The sequence below is a fragment of the Sarcophilus harrisii genome, chromosome 1, assembly GCF_902635505.1.
Source record: "Sarcophilus harrisii chromosome 1, mSarHar1.11, whole genome shotgun sequence".
NCBI lineage: Eukaryota > Metazoa > Chordata > Mammalia > Dasyuromorphia > Dasyuridae > Sarcophilus > Sarcophilus harrisii.
Window position 1 is genome coordinate 279,166,555 of NC_045426.1, and position 13,825 is coordinate 279,180,379.

Genomic DNA, 13,825 nt, shown 5'->3' on the forward strand with positions numbered 1-13,825 from the left:
GTCATTCACCTTTTGTATTCCTTTTTTTTTTTTTTTTTTTTTTGAGTAACTGATGACTTCTCTTTCTTTGCTTTTCATTACTGACTAGCATTCCACAATGGCACAACTACATCAAATTGAATATTTTTGCCCATGGGTTTAAAATCAGGGGATTGGATCAGATAATCTTGACAATTTATTTTAGCTTCAGAGTCTGACTTCATGTTCTTACTTTCAAGAGAGTAACAGATATTATTTGACCTCACTAGCTATATAATTTAACTTATATGACTCTGACATGAGATTAATTATTGTGCTGAACTTTGATTACCATTCTACCTGTCATAGTTAGACAGTTGCCAATAATGACAACTTTTATTTCTGCCATATAAAGAATTCCCAGATGAGGAACCCCTTTACTAATGCAGGTTAGCACCTTCTCTAAAACTTATGCCTTAGAGAATTACTTAGAGGATAGGTAACTTGCCCAGTATGTACTGGAGGCAGGTTCTGAATCCAAGTCTTTCTAACTCCCAGATTGATTTGCTATCCACTAAGATGCACACAAACACACATATACACACTGCTTATATTTTTATTCATTTAGGACAATTTGGCTGGATCATGGAAAAATAGGTTGGAAATAAATTGGAACGATGCTTGAGGAATATTAATTTAGCAGCTCTATGGAGGTTGAATCAGAAGGAAGAAGAGATTAGAGGAAAGGAGTATAATTAGAATATTCTTGCAATTGGCCAGATCCAGAGATGACTGATAACAATGCTGAAACCTTATAACCAAATCACTATATGCAGACCTGAGAGCCCCAGCTGTTAAGAGTTCAATAGAAAAGTTAAAATGGCAAGTTTTCCTTACCTATGTAATGAAAATGGTGCCACTGACCACATAATGTTATGTTTTGAAAACTCAGAAGTATATGACAACAAGAGCCAGGACTTTTTGTCTCCCTGTCATAAGCCAGGGAGAGTGCCAGAGACTGCTATAGATTGTTGGCAGCTGAAGCTAATCTCTTAGCATTTAGTCTATAGAACTGATTTACTGATCCCAAGGGCTCCTGAATCAAATGAGTTCTAATTCATTATAGCACTCCAAGAGGGCTACATTTTAGTGTTTTTTAAGGTAAATCTCCTCTTGGCTCTTGACAAATGGAGCGTAGTTAACTTTAAATTCAGAGGGTGGTTTTCTATCATTTCCTCTCATAAAACTCTTTTTGGGAAAATTTGGGTCATTTATAGTCTGTTACTTTATTTACAGTGAGTGATTAGTCAATTTTGATTTTAGCTCCAGGTGAACTCCCTAAGAAAGTTTTCTTAACAGTTAGGAAACTTCCCAGTTATGCCATGACAACTTGAAATAGTTTTCAAAAAACCTTCAGTCATCAAAGATTTCATGTGACTCAGGAATTTTTACATTAATTAGCCCCCTACCATATTCAAAGGTGGGGGAAATTGATTAGAATGTCTCAAGCCAGTTTATGTAATCAGAAAGTAATAGGCAGGTGACAGACACCACATGGTATTAAGTAAGGTTTTAAAAGAAGGGGAAAGAGAGGTTTACATTCCTCTTATTCTCTTTATAAGGAATAAAAAAGACATTCAGAGTAGATGGCATTAGAAGTTAGCTTGCCATTGTTGTCTGGCTGGAAAATAGTTCACATTCATAGTGTCCTGTAAAAAAGCAAACTTGACATCTATGGAATCAGTTGAAGCAACTCCAAAGAATGTGACTCCCTGGTAGTAGAAAGAAGAACCCAGTTCTTGAGAGGGGATCCATCTTTGCTCCTCCCCTTGCACCCAAAACAAAGAACAGCAGAAGAGGAGAAGGGAGATCTCTCTCTCCTCAGGCCCTCCAAGGCATTATGTCTTACAGCAGAGCTTAGGAGGCACTGCACTAATTGGGAATCAGGAAAGAAAAAGAGACAGGGCAGCTCTCAAGAGTGTGATGACACTTGGCTGCAGAAAACAGAGCCAGGTATGGATTAAAGAAAGAATTAGCTCTGAAAGTTAGGGAAGCAAGATGATCAAATGCCCTGTTTAAAGGAAATATAATACCCATTTTTTGATGAAAAAGATGAAAAAGGAATGAGGGTTATTTAGGACTAGAGTATGAATTGCCTTGATCACATATGTATGCCTTTTTTCCAGAGTATCATAAGTGTATGTGTGTGTATAGGATATATACATACATTACATATATATATATATATATATATATATATATATATATATATACACACACACACACACACACACACACATATGTAGATATGGATATGTGTTAATTTATGTATGTGAAAACACATACATATATATCATACTTCCCATTAATACTCTTATGTATATCCCAGGTTTATTAGGGAAATGTTTTTTTTTTCCTTCCAAGGCCATCTGGGTAAAAGCCTTGTTTCAACTGATAAAGCCAATTTAATGGTAGAACGAACATTGAATTTTCAACAGAAGACACGAGTTCAAATCCTGACTGTCACCCATGTGACTGAAGTTAAATCACTTCATCTCTCTTGGGGAGTTTTTTCATCTGTAAAATGAAGAGTTAACCTAAAATAGTCTCTAAGGACCCTTCTTTCCAGTTCTAAATCCTGTGTCTTGTCTAAGGAGCCAAAGGGAAAAGTAGATTTCCTGGCTCATTATTATTTCTGCTAAAACTACTAGAGCTTTACCTATTGTTCACTAACCTAACTATTCATAAACATCTGCCCTGAACAAATGCACTCTAAATTGCGCTCCTTTCTCCAGAAAATCCTCTAGTGCCTTCAATTCCTTTGAAAAACAAATAAAATGGAAATGAAAAGTGAACCAGAAAGTATATTACATTTTTTTAATGGCCCTTTGCCTAATTTCCATTACTCTCATCCTGATCTATTTTAGGTCCTGAATATAAAAGACTTATTCTTTATGACAAAAGAGGAAAAAGGTAGAAATGGTATGAATTATTGGGACTTTCTGAATGTATCAAATATAGTGATACCCAGAGATTATCAGTTCTCTTAGGAGGGAAAAAATAGTCTTAATAATTTTAAGTTTCATCTGTATAATTAACTTTTGCTATCACTTTTAAGTCTAGACCAAAGCTTCTTAAACTATAAGGAGTCAGATAACTGACTGTGGGGATGGTGAAAAATTTGGCAACAATAAATGCTTTCTGAACTCAACGACCAAAAATTAATTCAAAATCAAACATGTAATGAATCTGAGATGTTTCTGGCAGTGCTTGCCTGCATTGCAGTGCATGACTTTACTGCAGTCTTGGTTCTGAGCATATAACATGCACATTTTGCATTATGCATACATAAACACTGCCAGAGATTCAAGACGGGGTAGCATAAAACTTTCTCAAGTAAAAAGGGGTCATGAATGGAAAGTTTGAGAAGCCCTGGTCTACACAATCAGCCAAACAATCAATTGGGCCTGAATTGTAAACAGCATTTGGTGATTTCCAAGATGTAAATTTTCACACTGAAAACTTTTAACAATTGGTTCTTTTTTAAAAATTTTCAGTAGTATTTCATTTTTCTAAATATATGTAAAAATAGTTTTCAACATTCATTTTTGTAAGACTTTATGTTCCAATTTTTTCCCCTCCTTCCTACCCTTCTTCCTCCTCAAGACAGCAAGCAATCTGATATAAGTTGAATACGCCCATATTTCCATGTTTACTTGTTGTGCAAGAAAAATCAGACCAAAAGGGAAAAAACCATAAGAGAGAAAACAAACAATTTATGCAGGGGCCACAACACTATAAAGAAAAACAACTTTGAACAACTTTAGGATGCTATCCACTGCAATGAACAACCACAATTCCAGAGTACTGCAAGATGAAGTATGCTACCTCCACCCATCTCCTGCCAGAGAGGTGATATTTATAAAGTGCAAAAAGAGACAGCTTTTTTTTTTTCTTTTTGCATAGGGTTTTCTTTGTGCTTATTCAATTAGGGGACAAAGAGGAGGTGGAATAGAGAAAATGAATGCTTCATAATTGAAAAAATATTTTAAATTAGTGATAGGTAAAAAGTTATTTAGTGCTTTACATATAGTAGTGCCTTTTACCTTCACAAATTTTATTATCCCCATTTTTCATAGGATAAAACTAAGGCTTCCAGAGTTAAATGAATTTTCCACAATCTTAGTTCTTCCTAATTCTAAATTCTGCTCTCAGAGATACCAAATATGTGACCAGTGGGCTACTGTGGCCTACACCATTTCCAACTATAGCTGAATCAGATTAAAATTCAACTGAGAAACATTAACAAAAAAAATATAATAAAACATAAGATAACAATATATTTTAAAACTTACTATGTACCCTACAGGTATCCTTATTTGTGGTTTTGTGTCCCTCATTTCTATCTGAATTTGATCTTACTACAAAAACATATTAAATATTTTTTGGGGAGGGAGGGATTTAAGAAAAAGCACATTTAATACATTTCATTTTATAGTATGGAACTTAATTATTCCACTGATATATAATTGGAATAAAAATATCTTATTGTGTGGCCCCATTGATTCTCTTATTTCAATATTATGTCAGTACATTTCTTAAAAGAAATACTTTAGGGAACTGAATGATGACATCCTTAATGTTCAGGTGGTACCCAGATAGCGTAATAGTATTCATTCAAGTGGAGAGTTGTGCATGACTTGGAGTAAAAAAGAAAACCTGGTCCTAGTTATATTCTTCAGGCAAAAATTCAAGATGATTCTGGCAAATAAAAACACAGGTATTTAAGGGTTCTGCCATAAGCCAGGTTGTGAACATTCCATCTTTATGGCAGATTCCTATAAAGTGACACCCTCACTGGTACCAAAGAGTTTTTTGGTTGGATCAGTTTGTGATTTTATTGGCACATGAAACCCGTTGGGGTTTGGAGTTGTAGTCAGAGGTTCCATCAGTTTGGTGGTACTTTCTGGCAAGCCCCAAGGACGTTATTTTATTACAATTACATTTACAGTTGCTAGGATGATAGCCATAGAAGATTAAGGGACTACAACAGAGTGATTTTTTTTTTAATTTTCCCCATTCCATCCCAAATTTGAAGACATTTATCAAAAAAAATTCCTAATCTAATCAAGGAATTATTTCATAGATTAATTAGGTAGTATTTATATATTAATAGGCTCAGATCACTAATCCTACAATCGGAGTTTTCTCCTCCCTTTCTACCCAAAGGGAGTTAAATCCATGGAGATTTTTCCTTGAGGCAAAACCACACAGATTGGAAGGCATATCAATCTTCACGTTAGTACCCTATGTCTAGCCAGTCCAACACCTCTAAGCCATGCTTCACCTAGCCAGTATAGACCTCTTACCATCTGGCCTGCTACAACACATATAATTCCCCCCTACATCTCCCCCCCATTTTCTAGCTTTTGTTCCAGAAACAAATTAATACTGCCACAATTATTGCAAAGGATAATATAATTTACTATTATTTTGTTCCATTAACAATTCTTGTGACTATCTAGACCAAAACTCTGTTTCCTGGGCATCTATTTCCTGATACCTGCCATATCCTTCTATAGCTTTATATTCCTAAAGTCTGGAACTGTCTTCAGTTGGCATTGGTATTGGTAACTACAGTACCTAGCAAAAAGCCTAGAACAAAGTAAGTGCTTTAAAAGGCTTGTTTGTTTGCTTGATTATATGGTATAAATATCTCAGAAATAGAAGGGAAGGCAGAGGTCATCTAATTTAAGTTACACCTGAGCAGGCGTCTCTTTCAGAATGTCTCTGACAAATGGACAAGCTTGCAATTTTAAGGAGTGAAATAATACGTGGATAGAAGATTTCTATCCATTCCACTAATGCCAGAACCTACTACCTACTAAAACAGCTCATTCCACTCTGGGCAACTCTAATTGTTAGGAAGAATTTCCTAATACAAATTCTAATTTGCCGCTCTACAACTTCTCCCCATACTAGTCCTGAATTTGTCCATGGGACTAGACCTGTAATTTCTTTAGTACTTGGAACAATCAGGTGAAGAAATTCACTTCTACCATTTCAGGACATATATGATGTCACTGTTGTGACCATATCAAAATGTCCGAGAACAAAAAATGTATAAATTAATTTCCTGGTTTCCAAAGAGGAAGAAAGCAGATTCTTAAAATCATAGATTGAGAGGAATAAAGATAGGAATGGGATGTAGGACTGAATTAATAATAATAATGATAACCACAATAATAGTAGTTAATTTTTATACAGTGATTACTATGTGCCAGGCACTGTTTTTACTCTTTACAAATATCTCAGTTGGTCCTCACTCACCATCTCCTCAACTGTGGAGGTAGCTGCTATTATACCCATTTTACAAATGAGGAAACTGACCCAGAGTCATACAGCTAGAAAGAATCTGTTGTCTTATTTGAATTCAGATCTTCCTGACTCCAGATATTAGGGAATAGCTCTTAGGTCCCCATCCCCCAGATGCTCAGAAGATCAGAAAGTATGATGAGGTGTAAATACTGGATGAAGTATAGATACCCAGTCTGAAGCAATGAAAAAGGGTGTTATGGAGAAGTCCCAAGAAGTATAGCCAGGTAGAAAATGAAGAAATACATAGCCTGAGCACCTCCTCTTAAATGGAGACTTTGGAAGAAGCTTTTTGTTCCTACATTTGGATGAATCAGTATATATACCTATTGCTTCTCGAGGAGAAATCACTCAAAGAATATACCCTACTAAATATAGGTTTCCCCCCCTCTATTTAAAGCATTACATTACTTTTATGGCTGGACAATCTTTAGGGAATCATTTCCCATCAATAGCAATAATTATTTTTAGTGTCTGGAAAAACATTACTAATGGAATGCAAAAGGGAAAAAAACAGCTATAAAACAGACTGAAAATGGAAGAAATACAATGTGTAATTGAATAGAGTTAGGAGATGCACCAAAAACTACATTATCCCCACACCATTTATCTGGGGCAGAGGTGGAAAACTCTAGGAAACCTGGCCTCTGGCATAATTTCTCATTTAGCAGATGGAGCCATTGGCAGTTTAGCTTCCCCTTACCACTCCTTCTTGTTGGCATGTGTACTGTCTACTGTGTAGTGTCATTACATGTTTCTTTAAATAAACCTCTTCATTAACACCATCATGCTTTCAGATATGTAAAAACATTCCTGAGTCCTTAGGAATGAGATTGGGATAGGAATGGAAAGTCTAAGGGATTTTAGCTTTATATGGAAGTGTTTCCATTTAAGTACATGACTATCAATGAGTCTACACATCCAAAAACTTGCTAGTCTCCATCTTAGACATCTCTGGGAGGGAAGAATCACAGAATTGCTGAGTTCTAGAGTTGAAACGATTTCAGTAGATATCTAGTCCAACCCTCTGTCCCAAAAGGAAGGTCAAACACAGAACACGAGACAAATGGTCACTGAGCCTCTGCTTCAAGTGAGGAGAAACCTGTTACTTCTTGGATCCCATTCCAATGCTAATTCCTAAGAAGTTTTTTCTGATATCAAATTTAAATAGGGCACTGTTTAACTTCTGCTCATTGCTCTGACAATGACTATCTTCCCTGCCATTTTCGCCTTCTGGGGCAAAGCAGGACTAGTATAATCCCTCTTTCACATGGTAGCCATCAAAAGCTTAAATATAACTATCATGATCCTTTTAGTCTTCGTTACTAAATGTGTATGCCCTGTTTGTTCAACTATTCATTAATAAATGCTTACTGAATGATTAATCAACCACTCTTTTTAATAAATGCTTATTGATTAATATGACATAGGCTCATAGCCCTTCATCATCCTGGTAACTCTCCTCTGGACACTTTCCAGATTAACAATGTCCTTTCTATATGTAGAACTAAACATAATACTGAAGATGTGGCTTAACCAGGGCAGAGTACAGTAGGACTATCACATCTTTTTCCTAGGGGTAATACTTTTCTTAATGTAGTCTCAAATCTTATTATCTTTTGTGGATATGATATGATATATTATTGACTCATATGGAGTTTCCAATCTAATAAAGTGCCCATGTATTTTTCAAATGAACTGTTCTCTCTCCCTCATCTTGCTCTTATGAATTATTTTCTTAAACCCAAGTGTAAGTTATATGAATCTAAGATGTCTGGAAGGTGGGTACTTTATTCTTCCCACTTTGTTTCTTCTCTTTTTCAAGGAAAATCGAGAGGTCACCAGAACCTATCAGAAATGCTTTAACTGCTCAAATGATTTAGGTGAGATAGATAGGGGTCATTAAATTGATTTCCTCTACTGAGATGAAGGACTACCAGGTTTTATTCCCTGCCTCCTAAGATCCTTTAAGACTTACAATCTGCTCTGCTTCTTTGCCCTCTAGACCCCCCCACCCCCAACAATTTCATCTGACCTAATGATTTAACTTGCACTCTGTTAAAGAATTCTTAGGACTTTTGGACCTTTCCATTTATATCACAGTTGAACCTTCTTTGGGATTGTCTCCCCCAAGTAGTACATGAGCTTCTTGGGGTCAGGGACTAGCTCACTTCTTCTATTTGTATTTCTAGGATTGATCACAGGATTTAGAACAAAGCTAGTTTAATAAATTCTCATTGATCCATTCATTTATCTTTATTAAATTTACTATCAACCCAATATCCTGGCTTCTTATTATCTTTTTGGACTCTGGCTCTGTTATCCAAAGGATTAGCTATCCTTCTGAGTAATGTGTCATCAAACCTCAAGAATGAGTTTTTCTGCTCTTTGATAGAGGGGTGCTAGCTAAGTAGGATGGACTGTGATTGTTATTGATCTGTACATTCCAAGTTTCCTAACAGTAATAGGATTAAAAAATAGTAGCTTCATTAAAAAAAATAAGTGTTACTAAAAATGTAATCTGACCTTTTAAAGCAACTCAGCCCCCTCAGGTCTCTGTCTTTAAAAGGTACTGAATATGGAAGAATATCTATTAGTGTAACTTTCCAGCTTCTACAAATAGAGGGGATAAGACTTTTGAAGAGGAGGTTCTTAGTTGTTATTGGGACTTAGTTAAAAGGGTTGGGATGAATCTAAATCATAGCCTTAGGCCACAGGTACAAATTAGACTTTCATTTCCTTCTCTTAACTAACTGTGAGTAATTTTTTTATTTGTAAACTACAGAAGGGGATTGACAGTTTATGTTAATGGATGAGACAATATAGATGGAAAGAATGAAACAAAATTCCCATTGTCCCTTACCTGTTGAGAGACATTTAAAAAATCTGCTATTTTTTCATAAAGAAAAGATCTGGGTTCCATGAGGACTTAAATTCATAACCCGTAGAACCGGAAATAATTTACTTAATTTCTAGCTCACCAAATGGAGCAGAAAAGCATCTATTAAATTTTTATTATGTGAAGAACTCCCAGGAAAATAGAATTTGTGAATTGGAAAAAGAAAATAACTTCTTAAAAAAAATTTGTGAAATGGAAAAAAATTCCATAGGACAAAACAACTCATTTAAAAACTCAATTGGACAAATACAAAAAGAAGTAAAAAAAAGTAAATGAAGAAAATAATTCACTAAAAATCAGAACTGAACAAATGGAAATGAACAAAACCAAAAAAAAAAAAAAAAGGAAAAATAAAAAAAATGTAAAATATCTACTTGGGAAAACAACTGCCTGGAAAATAGACCTAGGAGAGACAATCTAAGGATTATTGTCCTCCCTGAAAACTATCATAAAAAAATAGCCTAGACACTATTTTTCAGGAAATCATCAAAGAGAACTGCCTAGATATTATAGAATCAGAAGGTAAAATAGACACTGAAAGAATTCATGGAACTCCTCCTGAGACTCCAAAATTAAAACTCCAAAGAATGTTGTGGCTAAATTTCAGGACTACTGGTCCAAGGAAAAAATATTACAAGCAGCCAGAAAAAAACAATTCAAATACCAAGGAGCCACAATTAGGATTATTCAGGATCTAGCAGCTTCCACATTAAAGGAAGGAAGGAAGGGTCTGGAATCTGATATTCTGAAAGGCAAAGGAACTTGGAATACAGTCAAGAATAAACGACTCTGCTAAACTAAGCATTTTCTTCTAGAGAAGAAGATGAACATTTAATGAAACAGGTGAATTCCTTTTATTTCTGATGAAAAGACCAGAGCTAAACAAAAAATTGATCTCCAAATATAGGACCCAAGAGAAACATAAAAAGGTGAAAAGAACTCTTTAGAATTGTATTTCTGTTATGGGTATACACAGAGAGTGCAAAAGTACATAGAGAGTACAAAAATAATTTGTATAATTTGATTTTACTGTTATAAAAAGGGAACTAGAGGTGGAAAGGGGATTGTACCAGAAAAAGGGAAAAGTGGAGGTAAAAAGAGGGAAATTACATCTCATGAAGAGGCAAAGGAAATCTATTATATTTGACGGAAAGAAGGAGAAAAAGGAGGATAAACATCATGTGAATCTTACTCTCATCAGATTTAGCTCAAAGAGAAAATATTAGACATATTTGGTTTACAGAGAAACTTCTCTTACTTTGTTGAAAAGTGAAAGAGAAAAGGTGAAAAGGGAAGGGGTAGGCTACATAGAAAGGAATACAGAAATAGTAGGGAAAAGGTATAAGAAAAGGGGAGGGACTCTAAAGGGGGAGGGATTCTAATGGGGGAGGGCTGCTTAAGGCAAGTAGTGTCCATAAATTAAATACTAAGGAGGGAAGTAAGGGGAAAAGGAAAGAGAAAAATATAATCTGGGGATAATGAGATGGCAGGAAATACAGAATTAGTAATTTTAACCGTAAATGTGAATAGAGTGTACTCTCCCATAAAGGGGAAACAGATAGCTGACTAAATTAAAAGCCAGAATCTTACAATATGTTGTTTACAGAAACACATTTAAAGTAAAGTGATACATACAGAGTAAAGGTAAAAAGATGGAGCAGAATCTATTATGCTTCAGGTGAAGTAAAAAAAAGCAGGGGGTAGCCAATCTGATCTCATATCAATCAAAAGCAAAAATTGATCTAATTAAGAGATAAGGGAAGAAACTATATCTTGCTAAAGGATACCATAGATGATGAAGCAATATCAATACTAAATATATATGCACCAAGTGGTATTGCATGGAAATTCTTAAAGAGAAGTTAAGAGAGCTACAAAAAGAAATAGACAGCAAAACTATAATAATGGGAGATCTCAACCTTGCACTCTCAGAACTAGATAAATCAAACCACAAAATAAATAAGAAAGAAGTTAAAGAGGTAAATAGAATACTAGAAGTTAGGTATGATAAATCTTTGGAGAAAACTGAATGGAGACAGAAAAGGAGTACACTTTTTTTTTGGCAGTTCATAGAACCAATACAAAAATTGACCATATATTAGGACATAAACACCTCAAAATCAAATGTAGAAAGGCAGAAATAGTAAATGCATTTTTTCAGATCACGATGCAATAAAAATTATTCAATAAAAAGCCAGGGGAAATAAACCAAAAATAATTGGAAACTAAATAATCTCATCCTAAAGAATGAATGGGTGAAACAGCAAATCATAGACATAATCAATAATTTCATCCAAGAGAATGACAATAATGTGACAACATACCAAAATTTGTGGGATGCAGCCAGAGTGGTAATAAGGAGAAAATTGATATCTCTAGATGTTTACTTGCATAAAATAGAAAAAGATCAATCAATTGGACTTACAATTTAAAAAGTTAGAAAAAGAGCAAATTAAGCCCTCCCAATCAAATACTAAACTTGAAAATTTAAAAATAAAAGGAGAGATTAATAAAATTGAAAGTAAAAAAAAAGCTATTGAATTAAGAAATAAAACTAAGAGTTAGTTTTATGAAAAACCCAGCAAAATAGATAAACCTTTGATAATTTAATTAGAAAAAGGAAAGAGGAAAATCAAATTGTTAGTCTTAAAAATGAAAAGGGAGAACTTTCCACTAACAAAGAGGAAATTAGAGCAATAATTAGGAGTTACTTTGCCCAACTTTATGCCAATAAATTTGATAGCCTAAGTGAAATGGAGAAATACCTACAAAAATATAGGTTGCTCAGATTAACAGAGGCGGAAGTAAATTGTTTAAATAGTTCCATTTTAGAAAAAGAAATAGAAGAATATTAATGAACTCCCTAAGAAAAAATCCCCAGGACCAGATGGATTTACATATGAATTCTACCAAACATTTAAAGAACAATTAACTCCAATACTATATAAATTATCTGAAAACATAGAGAATGAAGGACTCCTACCAAATTCCTTTTATGACACAGACATGATACTGATACCTAAACCAGGTAGGACGAAAATAGAGAAAGAAAACTCTAAATCAATCTCCCTAATGAATATTGATGCAAAAATCTTAAATAAAATATTAGCAAAGAGATTACAGAAAAATTATCCCCCGCATAATACACCATGACCATAATTTATACCAGGAATGCAGAGCTGGTTTAATATTAGGAAAACTATTAGTATAACTGAATTAACCAAATTAACCAAATTAACAAAAACCACATGAGCATCTCAATAGATGCAGAAAAAAGCATTTGATAAAATCCAACAGCCATTCCTATTACAAATACTAGAGAATATAGGAATAAATGGACTCTTCCTTAAATAGTCAGTAGCATCTATTTAAAACCATCAGTGAGCATCATATATCATGGGGATAAACTGGAACCATTAAATAAGGTCAGGAATGAAACAAGGTTTCCCACTATCACCATTACTACAATGTTATAATATTGTATTAAAAATGCTAGCTTTGGCAATAAGAGATGAAAAAGAGATTAAAGGGATTAGAGTAGATAATGAGGAAACCAAATTATTACTTTTTGCAAATGATATGATGGTATACTTACAGAACCCCAGAGAATCAATTAAAAAGCTATTAGGAATAATTCACAACTTTAGTAAAGTTGCAGTATGCAAAATAAATCCACATAAATCATCAGCATTTTTATGCATCACTAACAAAATCCAACAGCAAAAGATACAAAGAGAAATTCCATTTAAAATAACTATTGAAAGTATAAAATATTTGGGAATCTGCCTGCCAAGGGAAAGTCAAGAACTATATGAGCAAAACTACAAAACACTTTCCACATAAATAGATCCAAACAATTGTTAAAATATCAAGTGCTCTTGCATAGGTCGAGCAAATATAAAAAAGATGACAATACTACCTAAACTAATCTATTATATTAGTGCTATATCAATCAACTCTCAAGAAACTATTTTACTGACCTAGAAAAAATAACAACAAAATTCATGTGGAAGAACAAAAGGTCAAGAATTTCAAGGGAACTAATGAAAAAAAAAATCAAATGAAAGTGGCCTAGCTGTACCAGATTTAACACTATATTATAAAGCAGCACTCATCAAAACCATTTGGTACTGGCTAAGAAATAGACTAGTTAATCGGCAGAATAGGTTAGGTTCACAGGACAAAATAGTCAATAACTATAGCAATGTAGTGTTCGACAAACCCAAAGACCCCAGCTTTTGGGATAAGAATTGACTCACACAACACCATATACCAAGATAAGGTCAAAATGGCTTCATGATCTAGACATAAAGAATGAGATTGTAAATAAATTAGAAGAACATAGAATAGTTTACCTCTCAGACCTGTGGAGGAGGAAGGAATTTATGACCAAAGAAGAACTAGAGATTATTATTGTTTACAAATAAATAATTTTGATTATATTAAGTGAAAAACTTTTTGTACAAACAAAACTACTGCAGGCAAGATTAGAAGGAAAGCAATAAACTGGGAAAACATTTTTACATTCAAAGGTTTTGATAAAAGCCTCATTTCCAAAATATATAGAAAATTGACTCAAATTTATAAGAAATC

General features: G+C 34.1%; 1 protein-coding gene across 8 annotated transcripts in view; it reads right to left on the reverse strand.

Annotated features, from left to right (window-relative positions):
• PALM2AKAP2 (PALM2 and AKAP2 fusion) overlaps positions 1-13,825 on the reverse strand; it is a 492,110-nt gene that overhangs the window by 454,965 nt on the left and 23,320 nt on the right. The gene's annotated exons all lie outside the window — the stretch shown is intronic.